Genomic DNA, 12,843 nt, shown 5'->3' with positions numbered 1-12,843 from the left:
GTTGGTAGCAATGTCCATCCTGACCGACCTGGCTGATTTCCCGAGAAGAGTTCATCAGCAATATTCGCCGGGAATGCACCGCATCCTTCATGCCAGATCAGGGTCACTGGGAGGTGAGAAGGTTTAAGGCTTTTGGAAGGTCTCGGGAAAGAAATTGTTGGGATATTGATAGCCAAAATTTCTAACGTGGTGAAGTATACTATTGCGGGCCGTCTGACGAGGAACACGAAAACACGAACGAGGAAATGGCAATTAGACGGGAGAATACTACTCCATATTCTGTGGAGGATTCTCATATCAAAAACATATTTCGAGGAGAGAGGTGGGGAATTCCTACAGAAGAAAGGACCTTCGTGTGAAATTTGGGCTAATAGATGGTACATTGGTAAACATCACAAAGGTTTTCTCCTGAAAAGATGAGGGGGATTTTAAATTTAGTTCAAATGTTATCGGATTTATAAAATCAAAACTTATTTTTGCCTGCCGATTCTAAATTTACGTATCATTTTTGGATCGATGTGGCAGTGGCTGAGGGTATATCTAATGTCCTATTTGAGATTTAAAATTCAGCATAATGAAGCTGACTCCTGTATATAACACCATTAAGTGTTCGTGAGGATGAAATAAATAGTTAAGGAGTCTACTGAAAAAGAAAAGCTCAAGACTATCTTAAATTGACCTATTTTACGTGGTTTACCTACTGATAACTTGAGAATAGACGTCAGCAAATTAATTAACCTTTAAATGGCGCAAATGACTTGGAAAAGCCATTAGTGATGTAAAATTGAGCATTGTCCTGTAATTGAAAATGGAGATGATGATGAATATATGCAGTCCCAAAAACCAACGAATTATCACTGAAATCGATTTTATATGCGGACTTAGTTGTAATTGGTAGAATGTTTAATTGATTGCTCAATAATATTAAGCCAAATTACCCCAAGTTAATTTTCCATCAGTGATACTTAAGATTATAATGAATGCGTGGAGAATGAAGATTCAGACACATATATATTCTATGAAATGAAAGGAATTCGGCAGCCGATAAAATTTTGAACTATAATTTAAATTAAAAATTTAGCTTTTGGATAGCCAAATGCTTTTTCCGCTTTTGGATTCTTTTTTGGTATAAAACGAACAATAAAAACCTCTCTACTGCTTAAATTAATTAGTTTTCTGCATACTACTTGTTCTATAAGTACTAATATTAAAATTCATCTCTTCATGTTGTGTACACCGCAACATACCGGTCTAGTTTAGTTCTCTGGGTATATGCTATAAACCTCGATTATGGATGAATGGAACTTTTTGACTTAAATTTGGGGATGGAACTTAATATGTGTTCCTCTATGGTTTCGGAGTGGGCTGAGTATGCTTGTGAAGCCCGGTAATGCCATTGTTATATAAGGAAGAAATAGTAACTTTCTGTTGATAATAGGTAGTGAGTCACATTTTTTGGAAAATTTACCACAGCCTAATTTTGGAAAAGTTTTATTTCCTAACCTTTATAACACAGACATGAGTGTGGCTCGTGAAACTTAGGTGGAACTATTTTCAATGTAAACAACGACGCTGTTTACACCGTAAATCTAGGGCCATTCACCTTTTTATCGCAAAATTGGTGCTTTTTCTCAGCCAGAAGAGGGTGATTACCTAAATATATATTTAAAGAGATATTGGCTACATGACTTATGTTATGTTATGGCCACGGTTATTTACGTGCAGAGTTGCAATTGACTTGATCCCATCAAATTTCAAAACTGAAATGTACCGTTTAACTTGACTAACTCTAATAGTCTTGCCCTAGGCTCAGGCACTAACGGAACTCAAGCCACCCACTTTTAACTTTACTCACGAGGTTTTACTCACCCTTCAACCATAGCAGACTCGTGCGCACAATCAATAGAAGCTTGGTGCCCGTTACTTGCATCCAAAGGCTATAAAATGTCACCTCACCATTTCGAAACTAACTCTATATGTAGGTAAAAGTTTTTTCTTTGTGCTCGTCTTTCCCCGACGCCTCATATTCCATTTCATTTACTCAACTTATTTCCTTAGATCTCATGGCAGCTGGTTAACAACGTTTTCTAAAGAACTAGAAATCAGTTGAGCTCAAATCGAATCCTTCGTAAATCTATTAAAGTCATTCGATGAATTTTGATGAACTCCATACCGATATTTCCGAACTTTTCTGAAAATTTCCTAGTCATATTCTAGTTGTGAGAAATTGATTCGTAGTGATTAGTAACCTCAGTAACTGTGATTGTCTGATGTTTTTTAATCCGAACATAACAATCAACTATTTTAAGGCAATTGTGACCTATTTGATAACGTTTCTCCATTTATCTGAGGTTCCGTTTTTTTTGTAGCTGTCAATACACGATTGCACTCTTATGAATAAACTTTTGTGTCGAAAACTTCTACTCTCATTATCTGATCATGGGCATACCCAGCGAAGGGCAGGAGGGGGCAGCAGCTGTTCCCTCCTAGAAGCAAAAATCGCAAATGTCTTTAAGGAAAATAATATTTTTTCAAGTAAATAATTTTAAAAACTAATAAAGAGCTACTACAGCTTCCTTAACATGTTGATTTCATTCACCTTTTCCACACTTAAATCTTATCTATAACTTGAAAAACCATGGCTTACCCCCTCTCACCAGTTTTGATCCTGGGTACGCCCTTGTAACTGATGTTATACATTTTCAATCCGATTCGGTCACATCACTGCGAAGATACACAGTATGATCTATTCACCTTAATTTTAAAGGGATTAATTTTTTTAAATTGCTTTAACCTCTTGTAGATGGATCCATTGCAAGCAAAAATCTCGCAGCCAAAATTTTGTTTTCCCAATTAATTTTTCATGCCAACGGCCGAATCTTGTAATTACATTGCGTTCTTAGGTGATGGTGATCGAACCCAGTATTAACTAAATATAAGATTCAGGCGTTGAAATCTCTTGGCTCATCGGTAATGGTCTTCGTTGACGCAAGAGTTACTGAAATAAATAATTATGCTTGCATGGGGATGCATAATGGTGTTTCCCCCATTTCCATGGAGATATTATAATGAAAGCTTTATTAAATTATGCTCTAATATGATTTTATGCTTTTCCGGCGAATAATGTGGTCAAACTCTTTCCTCTTCTTAGGTAGTATGAAACTGTTAACGAGTGAGAGGTGTTTTAGGGACGATGCAAGTCCTATGGATGGTGAAGGTTTTGCTTTACATTGTAAGTTATCCTCTTGCTCAAGGTCTTCGAATATTTTACCAATACTTCTTAATGCTGATTTTGCGGCAGATTTTACCCTAATCTAATAAAATTACTGAAACTGCATTTAAACAGATGAAGTCAAATGTTAAGGAAGAATTTCATATCAGTGAAACATTCTTTTATTCGTTTCTATTAAGGTCACAACGCGCATCTTAAAAAAATATGTTCTCAAGTACAGCACAAATTTTGGCAATGATTATTTCATCAGTTGGTGCTAAGGAAATTTTCAAGAATATCTGAATGATAACTCTTTGCCGACGTCTAATCTCAACTCGATTTTCGAAATAACCGCGGAGTAAACACCGTAAATAAAACAGTAGCAAAAACCCGCTTGTAATGTGCAGAAATTCCTCCGACTAAAAATCATGCGCTCGGTTATGGACTGTAAATAAAATTCTTCAAATACATCTCTTGTTTGTCTGTTATACTGAGCGGGCACTCTAGGATCATCTTTTTAGTCTTGATCTAAGGGGTAATATTTTTCACTGCAAAATGTCCTAACTTCGTTTACTCTAAAAGCTGCCATAAATTTAATGCAACATAATTTATTTATAATTTGGAAGTCAACGGAGGAAAAGTGCTTGATTTAAAAGGTAAATTACTTAATTAAATTCGTAAATCAACTCTCTTTTATGCAAAAGGGCACTTTGGAGACTATTTCCATTGCAAACCCAACGCAGTCTGTTTGTATAGGACTCCGCTACTTTAAGTGAAATCACTACTTGTAATGAAAGTCAGAGGTGAATTTCAACAATCTAATAATTTTATTTGGAAAACCTAATTTCATAATGATGTTTTTGAATTTCCAACGATCGAATTCGGGCCTATAAGCAGCCGGCATGAAGTCCGTATTGTATGATTTTTATTAATTCTTTATTAACCATACTATGGGTATTTCTTCCGGAAATATTTAATAATAGTTAATAGTGTCATACTCGCGAGGAAAAAATTTGCTGCTTGTTAGCACAAACCTCCGGATAATCACGAATTCCAATAGGATCACGGAAGTCAATATTCTTGCCACATTTTCCTGGTGACTCATGACACTTTATTCACAGGTTCTCATTGCGTTAGCTCCGGCTGAGATTAAATTGTTTTCTCATCGCCTACTGATGTTTTTTTCATTATCCCATGTATTTGTCAATGCGATAGATAAGAAAGTTATTGTTATGCGTGAAGCAGTTAATGAAGGTCGAAGAGGTCCTGAAGCTTGTGATCTAGAGATGAATGATGATCCAGCTAGGATGATAAAGGAAGTTCCATTACATGAGTGTGGGATATGGGATGACTTATGCCTGGGAGCCACTTCAACAGGACTCAGGAGTCAAAAATCAGAGCGTGATTGCGAACTTGAATATAATCTTAAAACGACCTGTTTTTTTACTGTTAATTGTATTTCTGTTGATTTTCACTGACACTATAAGGCTTTATAAAGTTATTTTTAAAGCTGTGCTAAAGATGAACAAATTATACTTATCTTAATTATTTTCTCAACTAGACTCGAACAAGACACTCATGTTATACAGCATTCATTGAACTAAAGATAAAATATAGGCGTAATTGCACTAAAATATAATATGTTAGTTTACCTGCCGTATTTTGAGAAGAATGGTAATTTCTTGAAATGATAGGACCGTATTTTCAATGAAAATAAGTTTTTGCGTTTTACTTTAAATTTAAATGAAGACACACCTGTTGATCAATTTAATGATAAATTTTTAAAGTAAGGTTAATAATTATATTACGTTAAATGTAGAATTATGTTATAATTAGGGGATATAAACATCCATAAGTGACCTAGGACTTTCAAGCTTTGCTTGTCGTTACTTTTTGTTTCACCTTCTAATTGCATAAACCGTGCATTTTTTACGCGTTAAAACGATGTTTTCATGATAAAAAAGGAAGTGGTTTGGAAGATACATCCATGAGGTAATTATTATAAGTACATTTTCTTTAGTGTGCATGTACAACATGGTAAGTAATAGTAATCTTTGCTATTTATGCTAATTTATCTTGCATATAGTATACATCTGTCGTTACTCGTTATCACTGTTAATCGACCATTTTTCTAAGTATTTCGCCTCTTTTTCTAGCTACTTCGGGAATACCGTCGTGAGTGCTGAGCAATGGGACCATTCACGACCGTTGATTACGTGCTGTTAATATGATGTCGCAAAAGCTCTTGCTTTCCTCCAAATTAAAGTTTTGTAGTTATCTCTAGCTTGCTGCTTTCGACCTGATGGATATTTACACATTAAACACCAAGCCTAATCCGCCCCAGGGCTGTGATATTTGTGATGGAATTCTAGCTTCTTCGCCTCTATAAACAAATTAGAACCCTCCATACCTAAAATGATAAGAGTGTTTGATGGGACTTATTTTTGTTGTATATTCAAAACGCACTAGAATAATTTAAATGCCCCTCAGTCAGGAAATTACCGAAAATATATCATTCAAAAAAATTATGAAAAAAAATTTGGAACCCGGAAAGTGTTATATTCATGAATTTTTGTTATTGAAGCCAGGAACTTTTCACAAAGGCGTGATTGTTTCATGACATGTGCCAAAGAAATGTCAACTATAAAAAATCTACCATTTCCTTAGAAGCAAAGGCGGTTTACTACTAACTACTGTTAGCAAACTATCAATGCTACTTATATATAATATAACTACATATGCAGATTGCGTTCAGAAATGTCAACTATAAAAAATCTACCATTTCCTTAGAAGCAAAGGCGGTTTACTACTAACTACTGTTAGCAAACTATCAATGCTACTTATATATAATATAACTACATATGCAGATTGCATTCATATGTTGTTGGCAAGTTTTGCCTTTTTATGAGTGTGAAAGTATAGTTTGTTTTATTTTTTATTGCAAAATTTTTACGACCATGGGGTGTGCATGTGTGAATCCTCTTGCATGCTGAATGCTGGTGATAGATTATCTCCTGTAAAACGCCCTAGAGGTGGCTCTCAGGGTAATATGTAGATGTAGAAGTAGCGATAGAAAGCGTTTTTTTCCTCAAAACTTATTCGCGAGCCTCTATTTAGCTGCCATCTTCTCAAGCGCCTACCATTCTTCAACCGTTCATTGAAATGTTTTGAAAATTCAATAAAATCAATCATTCATGTTGAAGACAAATTGTTATAATTTTCATGAAATCCTTGTTAAAATATTAATTTTCTCAATTTTCCATTTAGCATTGATATATAATTCTGCTATCCCTCCATTAATGAAACGCATAATGTAACGGCATACGAGATGACTCAAGCAGCTTTTTCTGTTCTGCATAATATTCACGTATGCCTTATACGAAATACATGGACAAGGACTCTTGATCGCTCAGTATTTGGGACAGCAGCCTTACGCCACCAAAGGACCCGTCGACCGAATCGTTCAATTGTGATTCACATCAGAGGATGACATGATTCTTTGATCAGACCGACAGATATTTTTTACTCTCCCAATGATTAGATCAGACGATATTAAAGATTGCACATGCGTAGATATTTTAAGGCACCGCGCTTGAAAATAAAAATGGGTCGACGACATAGATTTTTTGGGCATCGAAAAATGATACTGCTAAAACTCAGCTCTTATTCAAGTGATAACCACGGACTATCAAGCTGTTTACATTTACGGAGTCTTCCACTAATTCACAAGTCCGATAAATGCTCAGGAGAGAAATAATAAATCGTTAAAGCAACAATTAAGGCAAACTATTTCTCCTCTGCGTAATTTTTCCACTATTAATTAGCTCTTATTGATTATAATTCATACGTGGTATTTAATGGTTGCGCTGATCAAAAGGTGATTTGGAAGAATATGTCCCGGGCTCCGCTCCGTGTGAAATAAGCTTGCTAATGATTGCAATGTTTCAGTAATTTAATGGCCTGTGAGACCCGTCATCCTGATGCTCCGCTCACAATAATTTAAGTTAGAGTAACTTTTCTCACGTATAATGAACCAGATCAATCATTATCTTAATTGTTTCGTATCGCGTACTAATCTTAAAATCGATTCCGGAGGACTGAGAATAGTATTAAGTCTCTGGATGGAAAATTGACTTCCCGCCTATTCGTGGATTTGAAAATAAATTTGAATTTTTCTTGATTAATGACTATGAAAAAAACTTCGATTTACGTCAATATCAGCTGTTCTGAACGATAAATCGCTCTCGTTTTTAGTTTTCAGTGCCATATTTATACCAAGTTAATTTCTGAGTGAGGTTAAATTTTCTGGCCCACGATGTTTGGTGTAAATGGATAGCCTAAACCAAATTTATATCTCTACTAATCAGAGACAACACGCCTTGAAAATAGATCAAGTCTCTGGAAACGTTGCGTCTCGAAAAGTGTTGGAGCAAATCAAGCGGTACAAGGTCCGAGAAATGTTCTTCAAACATTTTAACCCATAAATATGATTTTGCTGAGCGAACCACATACAATGCAGAATTTTTTTGCATTAAAAGTTAGTGTTTTGAATAATTTTAAATTCTTGTTTTTTTATAACTTTTGATCGTTTTACCAAAAAATGAACTCGGACAAATATTCCAGTGTAAGGAAAAAATGGCACACTCTCAAGTACGGCATGTATATTTACGGGTGATGTGGCGATGAAATCGCTAGGTTTTCCAGTTGATCGTAAAATCTCCTTGCCATCGAGTAAATTATTTAGCTCTAGCTTTTGTATTTAAACACTGCAGTTTTAACTGAAGTATTATTTTGTGATGAAAGCGGTGGTTGTATTGGAATTCTATTAATTTATTATTTTTTCGTAATAAATCACGTCTTTTCCGATTATTATTATCCGTCTCATTTTAATGGATATGTGTGTCACGGGAACCCATAAAAGCAAGGTACCTATGCAAATATCTTACTCTTTTTTACTTCTCATGGTATTCAAATTTTTTTATGGTCAGTATATGCGACTTTCTTTCAACTGTCTTTAGATTGCACTTAGTTGTTGGTATGATTAAAAAAACGTGCAAATTGCAACAGATTGAATTTTCTACACCATAAATTATTCGCGCTGGAAAGAGAAAAAGTGTCAGAATTCTAACGAAATCCTCGTTAAAATATTTAATTTTCTGAATTTCCATGTAAAATTTTTATACAAAAATCAATGTGATATTTACATATTTGTAAGGCATATGTAATTATTATGGGAGGTTTCAATGCTGGCCTTAGATATTCGGGTAGCCACCTTCTTTATGTTTATTCTGAGGTAGTAGCTACAGTTAAGGAGAATTTTTACGGATTGAGAGGGAATTAGATGGATGATTACGCCAGGAAAGTCGAGCAAGATTGCAATTAGACAATTGTGACGGAGGCCTATTCACGAATGACGTCATCAATTCCGAGAGTGGAGAAGAGCTTTCTATTCCGTTGGCGAAGGGAGCCAACGACTTGAGTATGTCCTTGGATTATCTTCGTGATCTTCTATGGGGGTGTAACTCAGTGGTAGAGTGTCTGCTTCGCATGCTGAAAGTCCTGGGTTCAAATCCCAGCACCTCCAAAATATTTTTCGTACTTATCTCAATTTCGCCTTCTTCATTTTCATTGAATTCTAATTTGTTACTTCGTCAGTCGTTAAGTGTTGTCTACACTTAATTATGAGTTCAATTTTTTAATTACGAAGCATGTCAAATTGAAATGACATCGATGCACTGAGATGCGGTAACTCTTCTCACTAGACGCAGGGTCGGATCAAAGGGCCTTAAGGGCCAGGGCCACCCATCAAGCATGAGCATTCCGCCAATATAGAAGTAAATCTCATAAAATCGAAAAAAAATCATGTATGAGTTGATTCGAAGTGAAGCTGTTTCTTTTTGTTAATATGTAGACATCAAAATTAGCAGTCATCAAAATTGCTGAAATGGTCATAAAAATGAAAGGCTATTTAAAAAAAACTGCCGTGACTCAAAGCGTAATTCCTCAGGTAGTGTTCCTAGGTATTCAAATGTGTGTATATAGGTATAGAGAAGTATGTAAATATAAGTGTAAAATGATTCTTGAAACTGAGGTTCTAATTTTATTCAGCAAAGAGATCCATTCACTTGAATTCCTCGTCAAATTTTCAGTCTGTTCTTAATGCGGGGTTGAAATCGGCAGTAAAGTGTCTGCTTCGCATACTGGAAGTCCTGGGTTCAAATTCCAGCATTTTCACATTTTTTACGCTGAAAGCATCCTAATTAGACTTAGTTCCTTGTGTCATGTTTCGTCCCTATATCATTACACAAAAGCAAATTTTTTGTGTATTCGTAAGGAAGTTAACGTATTAAATGGAGAATTTTCTGTTACTACAGTTCGTATTTTCAACTTGATGCACGTAATTTGGTCTAATCAAGCTGAGTATGAAAGTATTCCTTCCTCATCTTTACTAATTCACCTGTGCCTACGCCCGTGCGACGCGACTGTTGAGGTATGAGCTCTGACAGTCTTGTAGTCCTCGTGGAAGCATTTGGCTTTGAAGGTTTTTGGATCAGAATCGACGGGGTAGTTTTTACTGTTTTCGTTGTTAGCTTTGAAAGCGGTCAGATTCCTGCGATGATTATGAATTTCACCAGCAGTCCGACGTAATAGAAGAATTTTCCTTGAAGTTGTTGGCACAGGGACGGGCTTTTTACCTGTTCCATGCTTGGAGTAAATATGTACAAGAGCGTTTAAAGCGACAGTGCAGTAATCATAAGCGCTGGCTAATATGGAAACCTCAACTAAAAAATTATTATGGAAATAGTAAAAGTAAAAAAAATGAAATACAGGTACATAGATTTAATAACAATACTGATATTTCTTCGTCGTTGCTAGTAAATTTAATTTTTGTAGACCATTATTTCTTGGTGTCTCTTATTATTTTTTTAAATGAAAAATGACATTGGCCAATGTTTTCTAACTTTATTGTTGTATTAACAAGGCTTCCATGAAAAAAGTTGTTTACAGTAATCTTATCAACATTTGTCATGAAATCGTTGGTAATGGAACAAAATATTTCCGAAACGTTTGCCGTACATGATTTTTAATGCAAAAAATAAGAGGCATATTGCCCATGAAATAATTGTCCACAAGTGTATTAAGAGATCAAGAAGATGACTCAATCGAACAGACTTATTAAAAATAATTCTTCCAGCCGAGAAAAAACAATTGAAAACTAGCAAAATCAAATCATAGAAAAATAACGCTATCCAATCAAACCAAACACTCGATCCCGGATTTCACCATTCCAATCGTGGATATCAATGCACTGTAGACAAAAGCCCCTTTTATGTTTGTTTACTTTTAGAATCCATGCTCCATGCCGAATATTCAGACATTGCTCCTAGTTACATTTCTACGTCGAGATGCTTTTTTGGATATTCTGCATGCATTCTCAATTGCCCCTCCCGTTCCCTTCTCTTACACTTTGTTGAGCCTGGGTAACAGCACATTTATTGAAATTCGTGCGTAGGTTTCCGCGGCGTTGTTCACGATAACTGCTAATTTTTGGGTTCTCCAGCCGCGTCTGTCGTTTATGGTTGACAACAGTTTCGGAAGCCATCCTGCTTCCGTCTTCAGGTCGAAGGTGAGAAGTTTTTATTTTTTTTTATTTTTTTTATATTGCTATATAAGACGGCAAAAAATAAAAACTTCTCACCTTCGACCTGAAGACGGAAGCAGGACGGCTTCCGAAACTGTTGTCAACCATAAACGACAGACGCGGCTGGAGAACCCGAAAATTAGCAGTCATCGAGCACACTTATTGACTGCCTGGAGAATCCTTGATTGCAATATCCATGGCTACGAGCTTTCGCGAGAAGAGTAGTGAAATACTCGATTTTTCGCCGCGTCTAGACGGTTAAAAGAGGTGTTTACTTACGCAACGGCTCTTATCTCTGCGGCCTTTTCCGCGTCGGTAGGTTTCGGTGGCGGAAAACGACGATCCGTGTTTTGAGGTGAGCGGGGGGAGTCTCTTATCGGCCGCCAATTAAGCTGCGGAGGAGGAAGGCCTCGTGTCAGGGAGGAAACGGTGGATGTGCGGCGGTGGTCGAGGTGCCGCGAAAATGGGAATTTGGGACGCCGAGGCGGCACCTCGAGGCGCCTCCTTCCTCTCATTCTTTTCGCGCTGTCGTCGCTCCAAGCTCATCAGTTCCATGCACATATTTACAAAAGTTCGGCATAAAGAGTTGGATTCACCTAAATCTTATAATCCATCATCATTAGTCAACAATCCTAAGATTGGTTTGACGCAGCTCTCCATTTCTCTCTCCTATCCGCTAATCTCTTCATAGCTACATATTTATTCTCTTTTACATCCTTTATAACCTGTCCTATATAACTCATTCGGGGCCGTCCCTTGCCCTTTTTCCCTTCCACTTGTCCTTCAACGATTGTCTTCATCAGACCACCGTGCCTCAAAATGTGGCCAACCAGGTTGTCCCTTCTTCTGCTTAATGTTTTTAGGAGGCTTCTCTTTTTTCCCACTCTCCTTAGCACTTCCTGGTTACTCACACGGTCAATCCATTTTATCTTCATCATTCTTCGTTAGCACCACATTTCGAATGCTTCCACTCTTGACTTCTCTGCTGCTGTCAACGTCCAAGACTCGCTTCCATAGAGAATCTTATAATTATTGAATAAAATAAAATAACTTTGTTTTATTCCACACTTTATTTTAAATAGCACGACCCGGGTTTCTACATCTAGTGTTATCACATGTTGGTAACACTAGATGTTGAAACCCGGGTCTTGCTATTTAAAATAAAGTGTGGAATAAAACAAAGCTGTTTTATTTTATTCAATAATGAAGCAATTCCACAAAATAACGCCTAGGACCGTGTCTTATATAAATCTTATAATTAAATCGAAACTTGAAGCTTTAACGTGGTGGAAGGGCTCCATATTTATAATGAAAAACACTTTGTTACTTCCACAAAGTTCACAGTTTCTATTTTATTACCGGTTTCGGCTATTGTGTTGTATCATGTATTTGAAAATTGTGTAATAGACGAAACCGGTAATAAAATAGAAACTCTGTGAATTTTGTGGAAGTAACTAAGTGTTTTTCATTATTAAAATCTTATAATATTTTTAACACTGAATATAACATTGAAAGCACAAATCACAAGTCTCCGCTGAGATTGACGTCGCATTATATATACAGTATTCCATATCGTTTATTTTTACAAAACGCTCATTGAACAACTCAAAATTAAGTCTTCTTGTTACTAATTACACCTGGATTTTGCATAAGGATCATGTTTTCTATTTTACTCTTCGTAGTTGAAGCTGTCGTAGGTGAAATACGTCGCTATGAAAAGGTTAGCGGATAGGAGAGAGAAATGGGGAGCTGCATCAAACCAATCTTAGGATTGTTGACTATTGATGATGAGTTGAAGCTATGTTGAAACTAATTGTACCTGAAAATAAATTGGTGAATATAGCTAAGTTTTTCTTTTCATATTTTTCAAAGTCTTATATTTAATCAGCACACTTCCCTCGTATAACGTTTTTGTGCTTGAATTGCTTTAAACGACGGAAAATGGCATTATCCTACTATTCACCCCTATGTATTTCTGGTTCACTGACGA

At 36.2% G+C, this 12,843-nt stretch overlaps 1 non-coding gene across 1 annotated transcript; it reads left to right on the top strand.

The window, feature by feature from the left end:
• The first annotated feature begins 8,723 nt into the window (after positions 1-8,723).
• On the top strand, positions 8,724-8,795 carry Trnaa-cgc. The gene has a single exon. It is a non-coding gene; the product is annotated as a tRNA-Ala (tRNA).
• Positions 8,796-12,843: the final 4,048 nt, after the last annotated feature.

This window comes from Ischnura elegans, chromosome 7 (genome assembly GCF_921293095.1).
Source record: "Ischnura elegans chromosome 7, ioIscEleg1.1, whole genome shotgun sequence".
Taxonomy (NCBI): domain Eukaryota; kingdom Metazoa; phylum Arthropoda; class Insecta; order Odonata; family Coenagrionidae; genus Ischnura; species Ischnura elegans.
This window is presented reverse-complemented; position numbering and strand designations above follow the sequence as displayed.